This window comes from Panulirus ornatus, chromosome 16 (genome assembly GCF_036320965.1).
Source record: "Panulirus ornatus isolate Po-2019 chromosome 16, ASM3632096v1, whole genome shotgun sequence".
Lineage (NCBI taxonomy): Eukaryota > Metazoa > Arthropoda > Malacostraca > Decapoda > Palinuridae > Panulirus > Panulirus ornatus.
Window position 1 is genome coordinate 23,549,568 of NC_092239.1, and position 20,451 is coordinate 23,570,018.

A 20,451-nucleotide genomic window follows, 5' to 3' on the forward strand; every position below is an offset into this window, starting at 1 on the left:
AATCCAATAACGCTCTCTGGCCATCTCTCCTACTTACATAAGTATACTTATGTATATCTCGCTTTTTAAACCAGGTATTCCCAATCAACAGTCCTTTTTCAGCACATAAATCTACAAGCTCTTTACCATTTCCATTTACAACACTGAACACCCCATGTATACCAATTATTCCCTCAACTGCCACATTACTCACCTTTGCATTCAAATCACCCATCATTATAACCCGGTCTTGTACATCAAAGCCACTAACACACCCATTCAGCTGCTCCCAAAACGTTTGCCTCTCATGTTCTTTCTTCTCATGCCCAGGTGCATATGCACCAATAATCACCCATCTCTCTCCATCAACTTTCAGTTCTACCCATATCAATCTAGAGTTTACTTTCTTATACTCTATCACATACTCCCACCACTCCTGTTTCAGGAGTAGTGCTACTCCTCCCCTTGCTCTTGTCCTCTCACTAACCCCTGACTTTACTAGCCAAGACATTCCCAAACCACTCTTCCCCTTTACCCTTGAGCTTGGTTTCACTCAGAGCCAAAACATCCAGGTTCCTTTCCTCAAACATACTGTCGCCTTCCACACATTCTTCAACGCTCCCAGAACCTTCACCCACTACCCCACCCAGTGACTCATGTCTGCTTCCATGGTTCCATCCGCTGCTAAATCAACTCCGAAATATCTAAAACACTTCACTTCCTCCAGTTTTTCTCCATTCAAACGTATCTCCCAACTGACTTGACCCTCAACCCTACTGTACCTAATAACCTTGCTCTTATTCACTTTTACTCTCAGATTTCTTCTTTCACACACTTTACGTAACTCACTCACCAGTTTCTGCAGTTTCTCACCCGAATCAGCCACCACCGCTGTATCATCAGCGAACAACTGATTCACTTCCCAAGCCCTCTCATCCATAAGAGACTGCATACTTGCCTCTCTCTCCAAAACTCTTGCATCCACCTCCCTAACTAGCCCATCAATAAACAAATTAAACAACCATGGAGACATCAAGGCCCCCTGCCGCAAACCGAAATTTACTGAGAACCACATACTCTCCTCTCTTCCTGCTCGTACAAATGCCTTAAATCCTCGATAAAAACTTTTCACTGCTTCCAGCAACTTGCACTCACACCAAATACTATTAATACCTTCCACAAAGCATCAATATCAACTCTATCATATGCCTTCTCCAGGTCCATAAATGCTATATACAAATCCATTTGTTTTTCTGAGTATTTCTCACATACATTCTTTAAAGCAAACAACTAATCCACATATCCTCTACCACTTCTGAAACCACACTGCTCCTCCCTAATTTGAATCTCTGTATATGCCTTCACCCTATGAATCAATACCCTCCCATACAATTTTCTAGGAATACACCAATTTTTTTTTTTTTTTTCTTTGTCGCTGTCTCCCGCGTATGCGAGGTAGCGCAAGGAAACAGACGAAAGAAATGGCCCAACCCACCCCCATACACATATATATACATACGTCCACACACGCAAATATACATACCTACACAGCTTTCCATGGTTTACCCCAGACGCTTCACATGCCTTGATTCAATCCACTGACAGCACGTCAACCCCGGTATACCACATCGCTCCAATTCACTCTATTCCTTGCCCTCCTTTCACCCTCCTGCATGTTCAGGCCCCGATCACACAAAATCTTTTTCACTCCATCTTTCCACCTCCAATTTGGTCTCCCTCTTCTCCTTGTTCCCTCCACCTCCGACACATATATCCTCTTGGTCAATCTTTCCTCACTCATTCTCTCCATGTGCCCAAACCATTTCAAAACACCCTCTTCTGCTCTCTCAACCACGCTCTTTTTATTTCCACACATCTCTCTCACCCTTACATTACTTACTCGATCAAACCACCTCACACCACACATTGTCCTCAAACATCTCATTTCCAGCACATCCATCCTCCTGCGCACAACTCTATCCATAGCCCACGCCTCGCAACCATACAACATTGTTGAAACCACTATTCCTTCAAACATACCCATTTTATCTTTCCGAGATAATGTTCTCGACTTCCACACATTTCTTCAAGGCTCGCAGAATTTTCGCCCCCTCCCCCACCCTATGATCCACTTCCGCTTCCATGGTTCCATCCGCTGCCAGATCCACTCCCAGATATCTAAAACACTTCACTTCCTCCAGTTTTTCTCCATTCAAACTCACCTCCCAATTGACTTGACCCTCAACCCTACTGTACCTAATAACCTTGCTCTTATTCAAATTTACTCTCAACTTTCTTCTTTCACACACTCTACCAAACTCAGTCACCAGCTTCTGCAGTTTCTCACATGAATCAGCCACCAGCGCTGTATCATCAGCGAACAACAACTGACTCACTTCCCAAGCTCTCTCATCCCCAACAGACTTCATACTTGCCCCTCTTTCCAAAACTCTTGCATTCACCTCCCTAACAACCCCATCCATAAACATATTAAACAACCATGGAGACATCACACACCCCTGCCGCAAACCTACATTCACTGAGAACCAATCACTTTCCTCTGTTCCTACACGTACACATGCCTTACATCCTCGATAAAAACTTTTCACTGCTTCTAACAACTTGCCTCCCACACCATATATTCTTAATACCTTCCACAGAGCATCTCTATCAACTCTATCATATGCCTTCTCCAGATCCATAAATGCTACATACAAATCCATTTGCTTTTCTAAGTATTTCTCACATACATTCTTCAAAGCAAAAACCTGATCCACACATCCTCTACCACTTCTGAAACCACACTGCTCTTCCCCAATCTGATGCTCTGTACATGCCTTCACCCTCTCAATCAATACCCTCCCATATAATTTACCAGGAATACTCAACAAACTTATACCTCTGTAATTTGAGCACTCACTCTTATCCCCTTTGCCCATGTACAATGGCACTATGCACGCATTCCGCCAATCCTCAGGCACCTCACCATGAGTCATACATACATTAAATAACCTTACCAACCAGTCAACAATACAGTCACCACTTTTTCAATAAATTCCACTGCAATACCATCCAAACCTGCTGCCTTGCCGGCTTTCATCTTCCGCAAAGCTTTTACTACCTCTTCTCTGTTTACCAAATCATTTTCCCTAACCCTCTCACTTTGCACACCACCTCGACCAAAACACCCTATATCTGCCACTCTATCATCAAACACATTCAACAGACCTTCAAAATACTCACTCCATCTCCTTCTCACATCACCACTACTTGTTATCATCTCCCCATTTGCACCCTTCATTGAAGTTCCCATTTGCTCCCTTGTCTTACGCACTTTATTTACCTCCTTCCAGAACATCTTTTTATTCTCCCTAAAATTTAATGATACTCTCTCACCCCAACTCTCATTTGCCCTTTTTTTCACCTATTGCACCTTTCTCTTGACCTCCTGTCTCTTTCTTTTATACATCTCCCACTCAATTGCATTTTTTCACTGTAAAAATCGTCCAAATGCCTCTCTCTTCTCTTTCACTAATACTCTTACTTCTTCATCCCACCACTCACTACCCTTTCTAATCAACCCACCTCCCACTCTTCTCATGCCACAAGCATCTTTTGCGCAATCCATCACTGATTCCCTAAATACATCCCATTCCTCCCCCACTCCCCTTACTTCCATTGTTCTCACCTTTTTCCATTCTGTACTCAGTGTCTCCTGGTACTTCCTCACACAAGTCGTCTTCCCAAGGTCACTTACTCTCACCACCCTCTTCGCCCCAACATTCACTCTTTTTTTCTGGAAACCTCTACAAATCTTTACCTTTGCCTGCATAAGATAATGGTCAGACATTCCTCCAGTTGCACCTCTCAGCACGTTAACATCCAAAACTATATATATATATATATATATATATATATATATATATATATATATATATATATATATATATATATATATATATATATATATATATTTTGCTTTGTTGCTGACTCCCGCGTTTGCGAGGTAGCGCAAGGAAACAGACGAAAGAAATGGCCCAACCCACCCAGATACACATGTATATACATACGTCCGCACACGCAAATATACATACCTACACAGCTTTCCATTGTTTACCCCCAGACGCTTCACATGCCCTGATTCAATCCACCGACAGCACGTCAACCTCGGTATACCACATCGATCCAATTGACTCTATTCCTTGCCCTCCTTTCACCCTCCTGCATGTTCAGGCCCCGATCACACAAAATCTTTTTCACTCCATCTTTCCACCTCCAATTTGGTCTCCCACTTCTCCTCGTTCCCTTCACCTCCGACACATATATCCTCTTGGTCAATCTTTCCTCACTCATTCTCTCCATGTGCCCAAACCATTTCAAAACACCCTCTTCTGCTCTCTCAACCACGCTCTTTTTATTTCCACACATCTCTCTTACCCTTACGTTACTTACTCGATCAAACCACCTTACACCACACATTGTCCTTAAACATCTCATTTCCAGCACATCCATCCTCCTGCGCACAACTCTATCCATAGCCCACGCCTCGCAACCATACAACATTGTTGGAACCACTATTCCTTCAAACATAACCCTTTTTGCTTTCCGAGATAATGTTCTCGACTTCCACACATTCTTCAAGGCCCCCAGAATTTTCGCCCCCTCCCCCACCCTATGATCCACTTCCGCTTCCATGGTTCCATCCGCTGCCAGATCCACTCCCAGATATCTAAAACACTTTACTTCCCCCAGTTTTTCTCCCTTCAAACTTACCTCCCAATTGACTTCACCCTCAACCCTACTGTACCTAATAACCTTGCTCATATTCACATTTACTCTTAACTTTCTTCTTTCACACACTTTACCAAACTCAGTTACCAGCTTCTGCAGTTTCTCACATGAATCAGCCACCAGCGCTGTATCATCAGCGAAAACTACTGACTCACTTCCCAAGCTCTCTCATCCCCAACAGACTTCATACTTGCCCCGCTTTCCAAAACTCTTGCATTTACCTCCCTAACAACCCCATCCATAAACAAATTAAACAACCATGGAGACATCACACACCCCTGCCGCAAACCTACATTCACTGAGAACCAATCACTTTCCTCTCTTCCTACACGTACACATGCCTTACATCCTCGATAAAAACTTTTCACTGCTTCTAACAACTTGCCTCCCACACCATATATTCTTAATACCTTCCACAGAGCATCTCTATCAACTCTATCATATGCCTTCTCCAGATCCATAAATGCTACATACAAATCCATTTGCTTTTCTAAGTATTTCTCACATACATTCTTCAAAGCAAAAACCTGATCCACACATCCTCTACCACTTCTGAAACCACACTGCTCTTCCCCAATCTGATGCTCTGTACATGCCTTCACCCTCTCAATCAATACCCTCCCATATAATTTACCAGGAATACTCAACAAACTTATACCTCTGTAATTTGAGCACTCACTCTTATCCCCTTTGCCCATGTACAATGGCACTATGCACGCATTCCGCCAATCCTCAGGCACCTCACCATGAGTCATACATACATTAAATAACCTTACCAACCAGTCAACAATACTGTCACCACTTTTTCAATAAATTCCACTGCAATACCATCCAAACCTGCTGCCTTGCCGGCTTTCATCTTTCGCAAAGCTTTTACTACCTCTTCTCTGTTTACCAAATCATTTTCCCTAACCCTCTCACTTTGCACACCACCTCGACCAAAACACCCTATATCTGCCACTCTATCATCAAACACATTCAACAGACCTTCAAAATACTCACTCCATCTCCTTCTCACATCACCACTACTTGTTATCATCTCCCCATTTGCACCCTTCATTGAAGTTCCCATTTGCTCCCTTGTCTTACGCTCTTTATTTACCTCCTTCCAGAACATCTTTTTATTCTCCCTAAAATTTAATGATACTCTCTCACCCCAACTCTCATTTGCCCTTTTTTTCACCTATTGCACCTTTCTCTTGACCTCCTGTCTCTTTCTTTTATACATCTCCCACTCAATTGCATTTTTTCACTGTAAAAATCGTCCAAATGCCTCTCTCTTCTCTTTCACTAATACTCTTACTTCTTCATCCCACCACTCACTACCCTTTCTAATCAACCCACCTCCCACTCTTCTCATGCCACAAGCATCTTTTGCGCAATCCATCACTGATTCCCTAAATACATCCCATTCCTCCCCCACTCCCCTTACTTCCATTGTTCTCACCTTTTTCCATTCTGTACTCAGTGTCTCCTGGTACTTCCTCACACAAGTCGTCTTCCCAAGGTCACTTACTCTCACCACCCTCTTCGCCCCAACATTCACTCTTTTTTTCTGGAAACCTCTACAAATCTTTACCTTTGCCTGCATAAGATAATGGTCAGACATTCCTCCAGTTGCACCTCTCAGCACGTTAACATCCAAAACTATATATATATATATATATATATATATATATATATATATATATATATATATATATATATATATATATATATATATATTTTGCTTTGTTGCTGACTCCCGCGTTTGCGAGGTAGCGCAAGGAAACAGACGAAAGAAATGGCCTAACCCACCCAGATACACATGTATATACATACGTCCGCACACGCAAATATACATACCTACACAGCTTTCCATTGTTTACCCCCAGACGCTTCACATGCCCTGATTCAATCCACTGACAGCACGTCAACCTCGGTATACCACATCGATCCAATTGACTCTATTCCTTGCCCTCCTTTCACCCTCCTGCATGTTCAGGCCCCGATCACACAAAATCTTTTTCACTCCATCTTTCCACCTCCAATTTGGTCTCCCACTTCTCCTCGTTCCCTTCACCTCCGACACATATATCCTCTTGGTCAATCTTTCCTCACTCATTCTCTCCATGTGCCCAAACCATTTCAAAACACCCTCTTCTGCTCTCTCAACCACGCTCTTTTTATTTCCACACATCTCTCTTACCCTTACGTTACTTACTCGATCAAACCACCTTACACCACACATTGTCCTTAAACATCTCATTTCCAGCACATCCATCCTCCTGCGCACAACTCTATCCATAGCCCACGCCTCGCAACCATACAACATTGTTGGAACCACTATTCCTTCAAACATAACCCTTTTTGCTTTCCGAGATAATGTTCTCGACTTCCACACATTCTTCAAGGCCCCCAGAATTTTCGCCCCCTCCCCCACCCTATGATCCACTTCCGCTTCCATGGTTCCATCCGCTGCCAGATCCACTCCCAGATATCTAAAACACTTTACTTCCCCCAGTTTTTCTCCCTTCAAACTTACCTCCCAATTGACTTCACCCTCAACCCTACTGTACCTAATAACCTTGCTCATATTCACATTTACTCTTAACTTTCTTCTTTCACACACTTTACCAAACTCAGTTACCAGCTTCTGCAGTTTCTCACATGAATCAGCCACCAGCGCTGTATCATCAGCGAAAACTACTGACTCACTTCCCAAGCTCTCTCATCCCCAACAGACTTCATACTTGCCCCGCTTTCCAAAACTCTTGCATTTACCTCCCTAACAACCCCATCCATAAACAAATTAAACAACCATGGAGACATCACACACCCCTGCCGCAAACCTACATTCACTGAGAACCAATCACTTTCCTCTCTTCCTACACGTACACATGCCTTACATCCTCGATAAAAACTTTTCACTGCTTCTAACAACTTGCCTCCCACACCATATATTCTTAATTTCTTCCACAGAGCATCTCTATCAACTCTATTATATACCTTCTCCAAATCCATAAATGCTACATACAAATCCATTTGCTTTTCTAAGTATTTCTCACATACATTCTTCAAAGCAAACACCTGATCCACACATCCTCTACCACTTCTGAAACCAGACTGCTCTTCCCCAATCTGATGCTCTGTACATGCCTTCACCCTCTCAATCAATACCCTCCCATATAATTTACCAGTAATACTCAACAAACTTATACCTCTGTAATTTGAGAACTCACTCTTATCCCCTTTTCCCTTTGTACAATGGCACTATGCATGCATTCCGCCAATCCTCAGGCACCTCACCATGAGTCATACATACATCAAATAACCTTACTAACCAGTCAATAATACAGTCACCCCCTTTTCATATATATATATGTATATATATATATATATATATATATGTTTTGGTCGAGGTGGTGTGCAAAGTGAGAGGGTTAGGGAAAATGATTTGGTAAACAGAGAAGAGGTAGTAAAAGCTTTGCGGAAGATGAAAGCCGGCAAGGCAGCAGGTTTGGATGGTATTGCATTGGAATTTATTAAAAAAGGGGGTGACTGTATTGTTGACTGGTTGGTAAGGTTATTTAATGTACGTATGACTCACGGTGAGGTGCCTGAGGATTGGCGGAATGCGTGCATAGTGCCATTGTACAAAGGCAAAGGGGATAAGAGTGAGTGCTCAAATTACAGAGGTATAAGTTTGTTGAGTATTCCTGGTAAATTATACGGGAGGGTATTGATTGAGAGGGTGAAGGCATGTACAGAGCATCAGATTGGGGAAGAGCAGTTTGGTTAAGTTAAGAGTAAATGTGAATAAGAGGAAGGTTATTAGGTACAGTAGGGTTGAGGGTCAAGTCAATTGGGAGGTGAGTTTGAATGGAGAAAAACTGGAGGAAGTGAAGTGTTTTAGATATCTGGGAGTGGATCTGGCAGCGGATGGAACCATGGAAGCGGAAGTGGATCATAGGGTGGGGGAGGGGGCGAAAATTCTGCGAGCCTTGAAGAATGTGTGGAAGTCGAGAACATTATCTCGGAAAGCAAAAATGGGTATGTTTGAAGGAATAGTGGTTCCAACAATGTTGTATGGTTGCGAGGCGTGGGCTATTGATAGAGTTGTGCGCAGGAGGATGGATGTGCTTGAAATGAGATGTTTGAGGACAATATGTGGTGTGAGGTGGTTTGATCGAGTAAGTAACGTAAGGGTAAGAGAGATGTGTGGAAATAAAAAGAGCGTGGTTGATAGAGCAGAAGAGGGTGTTTTGAAATGGTTTGGGCACATGGAGAGAATGAGTGAGGAAAGATTGACTAAGAGGATATATGTGTCGGAGGTGGAGGGAACGAGGAGAAGAGGGAGACCAAATTGGAGGTGGAAAGATGGAGTGAAAAAGATTTTGTGTGATCGGGGCCTGAACATGCAGGAGGGTGAAAGGAGGGCAAGGAATAGAGTGAATTGGATCGATGTGGTATACCGGGGTTGACGTGCTGTCAGTGGATTGAATCGGGGCATGTGAAGCGGCCGGGGTAAACCATGGAAAGCTGTGTAGGTATGTATATTTGCGTGTGTGGACGTATGTATATACATGTGTATGGGGGTGGGTTGGGCCATTTTTTCGTCTGTTTCCTTGCGCTACCTCGCAAACGCGGGAGACAGCGACAAAGCAAAAAAAAGAAAAAAAAAAAAAATATATATATATATATATATATTGTATTAACTTTCTAAAATGGGAAACAGAAGAAGGAGTCACGCGGGGAGTGCTCATCCTCCTCGAAGGCTCAGAGTGGGGTGCCTAAATGTGTGTGGATGTAACCAAGATGTGAAAAAAGGAGAGATAGGTAGTATGTTTGAGGAAAGGAACCTGGATGTTTTGGCTCTGAGTGAAACGAAGCTCAAGGGTAAAGGGGAAGAGTGGTTTGGAAATGTCTGGGGAGTGAAGTCAGGGGTTAGTGAGAGGACAAGAGCAAGGGAAGGAGTAGCAATACTCCTGAAACAGGAGTTGTGGGAGTATGTGATAGAATGTAAGAAAGTAAATTCTCGATTAATATGGGTAAAATTGAAAGTTGATGGAGAGAGGTGGGTGATTATTGGTGCATATGCACCTGGGCATGAGAAGAAAGATCATGAGAGGCAAGAGTTTTGGGAGCAGCTAAATGAGTGTGTTAGCGGTTTTGATGCACGAGACCGGGTTATAGTGATGGGTGATTTGAATGCAAAGGTGAGTAATGTGGCAGTTGAGGGAATAATTGGTATGCATGGGGTGTTCGGTGTTGTAAATGGAAATGGTGAAGAGCTTGTAGATTTATGTGCTGAAAAAGGACTGATGATTGGGAATACCTGGTTTAAAAAGCGAGATATACATAAGTATACTTATGTAAGTAGGAGAGATGGCCAGAGAGCATTATTGGATTACGTGTTAATTGACAGGCGTGCGAAAGAGAGACTTTTGGATGTCAATGTGCTGAGAGGTGCAACTGGAGGGATGTCTGATCATTATCTTGTGGAGGCTAAGGTGAAGATTAGTATGGGTTTTCAGAAAAGAAGAGTGAATGTTGGGGTGAAGAAGGTGGTGAGAGTAAGTGAGCTTGGGAAGGAGACCTGTGTGAAGAAGTATCAGGAGAGGCTATGTACAGAATGGAAAAAGGTGAGAACAATGGAAGTAAGGGGAGTGGGGGAGGAATGGGATGTATTTAGGGAATCAGTGATGGATTGCGCAAAAGATGCTTGTGGCATGAGAAGAGTGGGAGGTGGGCTGTTTAGAAAGGGTAGTGAGTGGTGGGATGAAGAAGTAAGAGTATTAGTGAAAGAGAAGAGAGAGGCATTTGGACGATTTTTGCAGGGACAAAATGCAATTGAGTGGGAGAAGTATAAAAGAAAGAGACAGGAGGTCAAGAGAAAGGTGCAAGAGGTGAAAAAAAGGGCAAATGAGAGTTGGGGTGAGAGACTATCAGTAAATTTTAGGGAGAATAAAAAGATGTTCTGGAAGGAGGTAAATAGGGTGCGTAAGACAAGGGAGCAAATGGGAACTTCAGTGAAGGGCGCAAATGGGGAGGTGATAACAAGTAGTGGTGATGTGAGAAGGAGATGGAATGAGTATTTTGAAGGTTTGTTGAATGTGTCTGATGACAGAGTGGCAGATATAGGGTGTTTGGGTCGAGGTGGTGTGCAAAGTGAGAGGGTTAGGGAAAATGATTTGGTAAACAGAGAAGAGGTAGTAAAAGCTTTGCGGAAGATGAAAGCCGGCAAGGCAGCAGGTTTGGATGGTATTGCTGTGGAATTTATTAAAAAAGGGGGTGACAGTATTGTTGACTGGTTGGTAAGGTTATTTAATGTATGTATGACTCATGGTGAGGTGCCTGAGGATTGGCGGAATGCGTGCATAGTGCCATTGTACAAAGGCAAAGGGGATAAGAGTGAGTGCTCAAATTACAGAGGTATAAGTTTGTTGAGTATTCCTGGTAAATTATATGGGAGGGTATTGATTGAGAGGGTGAAGGCATGTACAGAGCATCAGATTGGGGAAGAGCAGTGTGGTTTCAGAAGTGGTAGAGGATGTGTGGATCAGGTGTTTGCTTTGAAGAATGTATGTGAGAAATACTTAGAAAAGCAAATGGATTTGTATGTAGCATTTATGGACCTGGAGAAGGCATATGATAGAGTTGATAGAGATGCTCTGTGGAAGGTATTAAGAATATATGGTGTGGGAGGCAAGTTGTTAGAAGCAGTGAAAAGTTTTTATCGAGGATGTAAGGCATGTGTACGTGTAGGAAGAGAGGAAAGTGATTGGTTCTCAGTGAATGTAGGTTTGCGGCAGGGGTGTGTGATGTCTCCATGGTTGTTTAATTTGTTTATGGATGGGGTTGTTAGGGAGGTAAATGCAAGAGTCTTATAAAGAGGGGCAAGTATGAAGTCTGTTGGGGATGAGAGAGCTTGGGAAGTGAGTCAGTTGTTGTTCGCTGATGATACAGCGCTGGTGGCGGATTCATGTGAGAAACTGCAGAAGCTGGTGACGGAGTTTGGTAAAGTGTGTGGAAGAAGAAAGTTAAGAGTAAATGTGAATAAGAGCAAGGTTATTAGGTACAGTAGGGTTGAGGGTCAAGTCAATTGGGAGGTGAGTTTGAATGGTGAAAAACTGGAGGAAGTGAAGTGTTTTAGATATCTTGGAGTGGATCTGTCAGCGGATGGAACCATGGAAGCGGAAGTGGATCATAGGGTGGGGGAGGGGGCGAAAATTTTGGGAGCCTTGAAAAATGTGTGGAAGTCGAGAACATTATCCCGGAAAGCAAAAATGGGTATGTTTGAAGGAATAGTAGTTCCAACAATGTTGTATGGTTGCGAGGCGTGGGCTATGGATAGAGTTGTGCGCAGGAGGATGGATGTGCTGGAAATGAGATGTTTGAGGACAATGTGTGGTGTGAGGTGGTTTGATCGAGTAAGTAACGTAAGGGTAAGAGAGATGTGTGGAAATAAAAAGAGCGTGGTTGAGAGAGCAGAAGAGGGTGTTTTAAAATGGTTTGGGCACATGGAGAGAATGAGTGAGGAAAGATTGACCAAGAGGATTTATGTGTCGGAGGTGGAGGGAACGAGGAGAAGAGGGAGACCAAATTGGAGGTGGAAAGATGGAGTGAAAAAGATTTTGTGTGATCGGGGCCTGAACATGCAGGAGGGTGAAAGGAGGGCAAGGAATAGAGTGAATTGGAGCGATGTGGTATACAGGGGTTGACGTGCTGTCAGTGGATAGAATCAAGGCATGTGAAGCGTCCGGGGTAAACCATGGAAAGCTGTGTAGGTATGTATATTTGTGTGTGTGGACGTGTGTATGTACATGTGTATGGGGGGGGTTGGGCCATTTCTTTCGTCTGTTTCCTTGCGCTACCTCGCAAACGCGGGAGACAGCGACAAAGTATAAAAAAAAAAAAAAAAAATATATATATATATATATATATATATATATATATATATATATATATATACATATATATATATAAATATATATATATATATATATATATATATATATATATATATATATATATATATATATATATATATATATATATATGAATATATATATATATATATATATATATATATATATATATATATATATATATATATATATATATATATATATATGTATATATATATATATATATATATATATATATATATATATATATATATATATATATATATATATATATATATATATATCTTTTTCTTTTCTTTCAAACTATTCGCCATTTCCCGCATTAGCGAGGTAGCGTTAAGAACAGAGGACTGGGCCTTTGAGGGAATACCCTCACCTGGCCCAATTCTCTGTTCCTTCTTTTGGAATAGGGGATAGGGGAGAAAGAATACTTCCCACGTATTCCCTGCGTGTCGTAGAAGGCGACTAAAAGGGGAGGGAGCGGGGGGCTGGAAATCCTCCCCTCTCGTTTTTTTTTTTTTTTTTTTTTTTTTTTTTTTTTTAATATATATATATATATATATATATATATATATATATATATATATATATATATATATATATATATATATATATATATATATATATATATATATTTTTTTTTTTTCTCTCTTTTTTTTTCTTTTAAACTATTCGCCATTTCCCGCGTTAGCGAGGTAGCGTTAGGAACAGAGGACTGGGCCTTTTTTGGAATATCCTCACCTGGCCCCCTCTGTTCCTTCTTTTGGAAAAAAAAAAAAAAAAGATGGGAGGATATCCAGCCCCCGCTCCCTTCCCTTTTAGTCGCCTTCTACGACACGTAGGGAATGCGTGGGAGGTATTCTTAATCCCCTATCCCCAGGGATAAACACATCATTCATGAGACAATATAATGTTTAAAAATATCAAATCGAAGAAAACCATTGTGCTTTGAACACAGTGAATCTGATACGCTATCTTCTCAATATTTATCAGTAACATCGTACAGTAGGAAATTGTGCTGCTGGTTCCAAAAATGAGAACTACTTTTGTACCACTGCTTTCAGTGCCTGATCAAGGTCCTGAATGAGATCATCAGTATTCTCTAAGCCAAATGAGAGGCGTATGAGTCCATCTGTAATGCCTAGCTTCTCTCTCATTTCTTTTGGAACAGATGCGTGTGTCATTACAGATGGAAGTTCGCACAAGCTTTCATGTCCTCCCAGACTTTCAGCAAGGGTAAACACCTTTAACTGCTGGAAGAACTTCTTAGAGATTTCTAGGTCATTTCCCTTTAGGTAAAAGCTCAACATTCCAGAGTAGCCAAAACACTGACGCTTCGACAACTCCTGCTGGGGGTGAGACGGTAGACCAGGATGTATGACCTTATCCACACAAGGGTGCTTCTCTAGAAACTTGGCAACTGCTAAACCATTCTTCATGTGTTGCTCCATTCTCAGTGCCAGGGTTTTAAGTGATCGGTTCACCAAGTAACAGTCAAAGGGAGATGGGACTGGTCCAATGGAATTTTGGAGGAAGCGAAGTTGGTCATGTAGGTCATCCCTGTTGGTACAGACAGCTCCCATGATGACATCAGAGTGGCCATTAACATATTTAGTTACTGAATGCAACACAATATCTGCTCCTAGATCAAGAGGTCGCTGTAGATATGGAGACATAAATGTGTTATCCACAACCAAGAATGCTCCTCCATGTTCCTTGACAATGGATGCTACGGCAGCAATGTCAACCAGCTTCATTGTGGGATTGGTTGGGGTTTCACTCCATACCATCTTAGTATTGGATTTCATGGCCGCTGCAACGTTCTTTGGATTAGTAGCATCCACAAAATCTATCTGAATTCCCAACCTTGAAACAACACGCTTAAAGTACCTGTTTGTACCACCATAGAGATCATCCATAGCTATAATATGATCACCAGTAGATAAAATGTGTGTTATTGTGGTGGTGGCAGCTAATCCAGAGGCAAAAGTTAGTCCATGTTTAGCATTTTCTGTTGAGGCCAAACACTTCTCAAGACAGGATCTGGTTGGATTACCAGAACGGCCATATTCATAATGTTTAAATTCTGCAGGAGCATGTTGTTTAAAGGTTGTTGCCATGGAAATTGGTGGAAGAACAGCCAAATGATTCCACTGTTCAGGATCATTGCCTACATGGATGGCCCGGGTCGCAAATGTAGGATCATTCTCCATACAGTCAGTCATTGTGCCTTAAGTTGTTGGCTACTAGTCTGATAGAAGTGTGTGGAAATCAAATATACTTCACTTCAAAGCTAACAAGTGTAAAGTAGAAATAAAATAAATGTATAATTCAGGATATATATATATATATATATATATATATATATATATATATATATATATATATATATATATATATATATATATATATATATATATATATATATATATATATATATATATATATATATATTTTGCTTTGTGGCTGTCTCCCGCGTTAGCGAGGTAGCGCAAGGAAACAGACGAAAGAATGGCCCAACCCGCCCACATAGACATGTATATACATACACGTCCACACACGCAAATATACATACCTATACATCTCAATGTACACATATATATACACACACAGACATATACATATATACACATGTACATAATTCATACCGTCTGCCTTTATTTGTTCCCATCGCCACCTCGCCACACATGGAATAACACCCCCTTCCCCCCCCTCATGTGTGCGAGGTAGCGCTAGGAAAAGACACCAAAGGCCCCATTCGTTCACACTCAGTCTCTAGCTGTCATGTAATAATGCACCGAAACCACAGCCCCCTTTCCACATCCAGGCCCCGGGGATAGGGGAGAAAGAATACTTCCCACGCATTCCTCACGTGTCGTAGAAGGCGACTAAAGGGGACGGGAGCGGGGGGCCAGAAACCCTCCCCTCCTTGTATTTTAACTTTCTAAAAGGGGAAACAGATATATATATATATATATATATATATATATATATATATATATATATATATATATATATATATATATATATATATATATATATATATATATATATATATATATATATATATATATATATACACTGCGATGTCTAAATGCGCGTGGATGTAACCGAAATGAGAAAAAAAGAAGAGATGGGTATTATGTTTGAGGAAAGGAACCTGGATGTTCTGGCTCTGAGGGAAACGAAGCTCAAGGGTAAAAGGGAAGAGTGGTTTGGGAATGTCTTGGGAGTAAAGTCAGGGGTTGGTGGGAGGACAAGAGCAAGGGAAGGAGCCGCACTACTCCTCAGGAGTGGCAAGAGTATGTGGTAAAGTGTAAGAGAGTAAACTCTAGATTGACATGGGTAAAACTGAAAGTGGATGGGGAGAGATGGGTGATTATTGGTGCATATGCCCCTGGGGATGAGATGAAAGATCATGAGAGGCAAGTATTTTGGGAGCAGCTGAGTGAGTGTGTTAGTAGTTTTGATGCACGAGACCGGGTTATAGTGATGGGTGATTTGAATGCAAAGGTGAGTAATATGGCAGTTTAGGGAAGAATTGGTGAACATGGGGTGGAAATGGTGAAGAGCTTGTAGATTTTTGCGCTGAAAAAGGACTGGTGATTGAGAATACCTGATTTAAAAAGAGAGATATACATAAGTATACGTATCAAAGTATGAGAGATGGCCAGAGAGCGTTATTGGATTGCATGTTAATTGATAGGCACTTGAAAGAGAGAATCTTGGATGTTAATTTGCTGAGAGGTGCAACTGGAGGGATCATTATCTTGTGTTGGCGAAAGTGAAGATTTGTAGAGGTTTTCAGAAAAGAAGAGAATGTTGGGGTAAAGAGAGTGGTGAGAGTAAGTGAGCTTGGGAAGGAGACTTATGTGAGGAAGTACCAGGTGACACTGAGTACAGAATGGAAAAAGGTGAGAACAAAGGACGTAAGGGGAGTGGGGGAGGAATGGGATGTATTTAGGCAAGCAGTGATGGTTTTCGCAAAAGATGCTTGCGGCATGAGAAGCGTGGGAGATGGGGAGGTTAGAAAGGGTAGTGAGTGGTGGGATGAAGAAGTAAGATCATTTTTGAAAAAGAAGAGAGAGGTATTTGGACGATCTTTGCAGGGAAATAATGCAAATGACTGGGAGATCTATTAAAGAAAGAGCCAGGAGGTCAAGAGAAAGGTGCAAGATGTGAAAAAGAGGGCAAATGAGAGTTGGGGTGAGAGAGTATCATTAGATTTTAGTTAGAATAAAAGAATTTTTGTAAGGAAGTAAATAAAGTTTGTAAGACAAGGGAACAAATGGAAACATCAGTGAAGGGGGCTAATGGGGAGGTGATAGCAAGTAGTGGTGATGTGAGAAGGAGATGGAGTAATTATTTTGATGGTTTGTTGAATGTGTTTGATGATCGAGTGCCAGATATAGGGTGTTTTGGTCGAGGTGGTGTGCAAAATGAGAGGGTTTGGGAGAATGATTTGGTTAACAGAAAAGAGTTAGTAAAAGCTTTGCGGAAGATGAAACCCGGCAAGGCAGCGCAGTTGGATGGTATTGCAGCGGAATCTATTAAAAAGGGGGGTGACTGTGTTGTTGACTGCTTGGTAAGGTTATTCAATGTATGTATGACTCATGGTGAGGTGCCTGAGGATTGACGGAATGCTTGCATAGTGCCATTGTACAAAGTAAAAGGGGATAAGAGTGAGTGCTCAAATTACAGAGGTATAAGTTTGTTGAGTATTCCTGTAAAATTATGTGGGAGGGTATTGATTGAGAAGGTAAAGGTATGTACAGAGCATCAGATTTCGGAGGAGCAGTGTGGTTTCAGAAGTGGTAGAGGATGTGTGGATCAGGTGTTTGCTTTGAAGAATGTATTTGAGAAATACTTAGAAAAGCAAATGGATTTGTATGTAGCATTTATGGATATGGAGAAGGCATATGATAAAATTGATAGAGATGCTCTGTGGAAAGAATTAAGAATATATGATGTGGGAGGCAAGTTGTTGAAGCAGTGAAAGTTTTTATCGAGGATGTAAGGCATATGTACGAGTAGGAAGAGAGAAAGTGACTGGTTTTTAGTGAATGTCGGTTTGCGGCAGGGGTGCGTGATGTCTCCATAGTTGTTTAATTTGTTTATGGATGGGGTTGTTCGGGAGGTGAATGGAAGAGTTTTGGAGAGAGGGGCAAGTATGCAGTCGGTTGTGTATGAGAGAGCTTGGGAAGTGAGTCAGTTGTTCGTTGATGATACTGCGCTGGTGGCTGATTCGGATGAGAACTGTAGAAACTTGTGACTGAGTTTGGTAAAGTGTATGAAAAAAGAAATCTGAGAGTAAATGTGAATAAGAGCAAGGTTATTAGGTACAGTAGGGTTGAGGTACAAGTCAATTGAGAGGTACGTTTGAGTGGAAAAAACTGGAGGAAGTGAAGTGATTTAGACATTTTGGAGTGGATTTGGCAGCGATTGGAACCATGAAAGCGGAAGTGAGTCACAGGGCGGGGAAGGGGCGAAAGTTCTGGGAGCGTTGAAAAATGTGTGAAAGGCGAGAACGTTATCTTGGAAAGCAAAAATGGGTATGTTTGAAGGAATAGTCTTCCCGACAATGATATATGGTTGCGAGGCGTGGGCTAGAGATAAATTTGTGCGGAGGAGGATGGATGTGCTAGAAATGAGATGTTTGAGGATAATATGTGGTGTGAGGTTGTTTGATCAAATAAGTAATGAAAGGGTAAGAGAGATGTGTGGTAATAAAAAGAGTGTGGTTGAGAGAGGAGGGTGTTTTGAAATGGTTCGGGCACATGGAGAGAATGAGTGGGGAAAGGTTAACAAAGAGGATATATGTGTCAGAGGTGAAGGGAACGAGGGGAAGTGGGAGAGCAAATTGAAGATGGAGTGAAAAAGATTTTGAATAATCGGGGCCTGAACATGCAGGAGGGCGAAAGCCGTGCAAGGAATAGAGTGAATTGGAACGATGTGGTATACCGGGGTCGACGTGCTGTCAATGGATTGAACCAGGGCATGTGAAGCGTCTGGGGTAAACCATGGAAAGTTTTGTGGGGCCTGGATTTGGAGAGGGAGCTGTGGTTTCGGTTCATTATACATGACAGCTAGAGACTTAGTGTGAACGGATGTGGCCTTTGTTGTCTTTTACTAGCGCTACCTCGCGCGCAAGCGGGGGGAGGGGGTTGTTATTTCATGTGTGGCGGGGTGGCAACGGGAATGAATAAGGGCAGACAGTATGAATTATGTACATATGTATATATGTATATGTCTGTGTGTGTATATATATATATATATATATATATATATATATATATATATATATATATATATATATATATATATATATATATATATATATATATATATATATATATATATATATATAGTGTTGGGTGATTTGAATGCAAAGGTGAGTAATGTGGCAGTTGAGGGAATAATTGGTATACATGGGGTGTTCAGTGTTGTAAATGGAAATGGTGAAGAGCTTGTAGATTTATGTGCTGAAAAAGGACTGATGATTGGGAATACCTGGTTTAAAAAGCGAGATATACATAAGTATACTTATGTAAGTAGGAGAGATGGCCAGAGAGCGTTATTGGATTACGTGTTAATTGACAGGCGTGCGAAAGAGAGACTTTTGGATGTTAATGTGCTGAGAGGTGCAACTGGAGGGATGTCTGATCATTATCTTGTGGAGGCTAAGGTGAAGATTTGTATGGGTTTTCAGAAAAGAAGAGTGAATGTTGGGTGAAGAGGGTGGTGAGAGTAAGTGAGCTTGAGAAGGAGACCTGTGTGAGGAAGTACCAGGAGAGACTGAGTACAGAATGGAAAAAGGTGAGAACAATGGAAGCAAGGGGAGTGGGGGAGGAATGGGATGTATTTAGGGAATCAGTGATGGATTGCGCAAAAGATGCTTGTGGCATGAGAAGAGTGGGAGGTGGGTTGATTAGAAAGGGTAGTGAGTGGTGGGATGAAGAAGTAAGAGTATTAGTGAAAGAGAAGAGAGAGGCATTTGGACGATTTTTGCAGGGAAAAAATGCAATTGAGTGGGAGATGTATAAAAGAAAGAGACAGGAGGTCAAGAGAAAGGTGCAAGAGGTGAAAAAAAGGGCAAATGAGAGTTGGGATGAGAGAGTATCATTAAATTTTAGGGAGAATAAAAAGATGTTCTGGAAGGAGGTAAATAAAGTGCGTAAGACAAGGGAGCAAATGGGAACTTCAGTGAAGGGCGCAAATGGGGAGGTGATAACAAGTAGTGGTGATGTGAGAAGGAGATGGAGTGAGTATTTTGAAGGTTTGTTGAATGTGTTTGATGATAGAGTGGCAGATATAGGGTGTTTTGGTCGAGGTGGTGTGCAAAGTGAGAGGGTTAGGGAAAATGATTTGGTAAACAGAGAAGAGGTAGTGAAAGCTTTGCGGAAGATGAAAGCCGGCAAGGCAGCAGGTTTGGATGGTATTGCAGTGGAATTTATTAAAAAAGGGGGTGACTGTATTGTTGACTGGTTGGTAAGGTTATTTAATGTATGTATGACTCATGGTGAGGTGCCTGAGGATTGGCGGAATGCGTGCATAGTGCCATTGTACAAAGGCAAAGGGGATAAGAGTGAGTGCTCAAATTACAGAGGTATAAGTTTGTTGAGTATTCCTGGTAAATTATATGGGAGGGTATTGATTGAGAGGGTGAAGGCATGTACAGAGCATCAGATTGGGGAAGAGCAGTGTGGTTTCAGAAGTGGTAGAGGATGTGTGGATCAGGTGTTTGCTTTGAAGAATGTATGTGAGAAATACT

General features: G+C 41.7%; 1 pseudogene; it reads right to left on the reverse strand.

Moving 5' to 3' along the window:
• Positions 1-13,608: 13,608 nt before the first annotated feature.
• Positions 13,609-15,016, reverse strand: LOC139754197 (cystathionine gamma-lyase pseudogene; annotated as a pseudogene).
• Between the last annotated feature and the right edge of the window lie 5,435 nt (positions 15,017-20,451).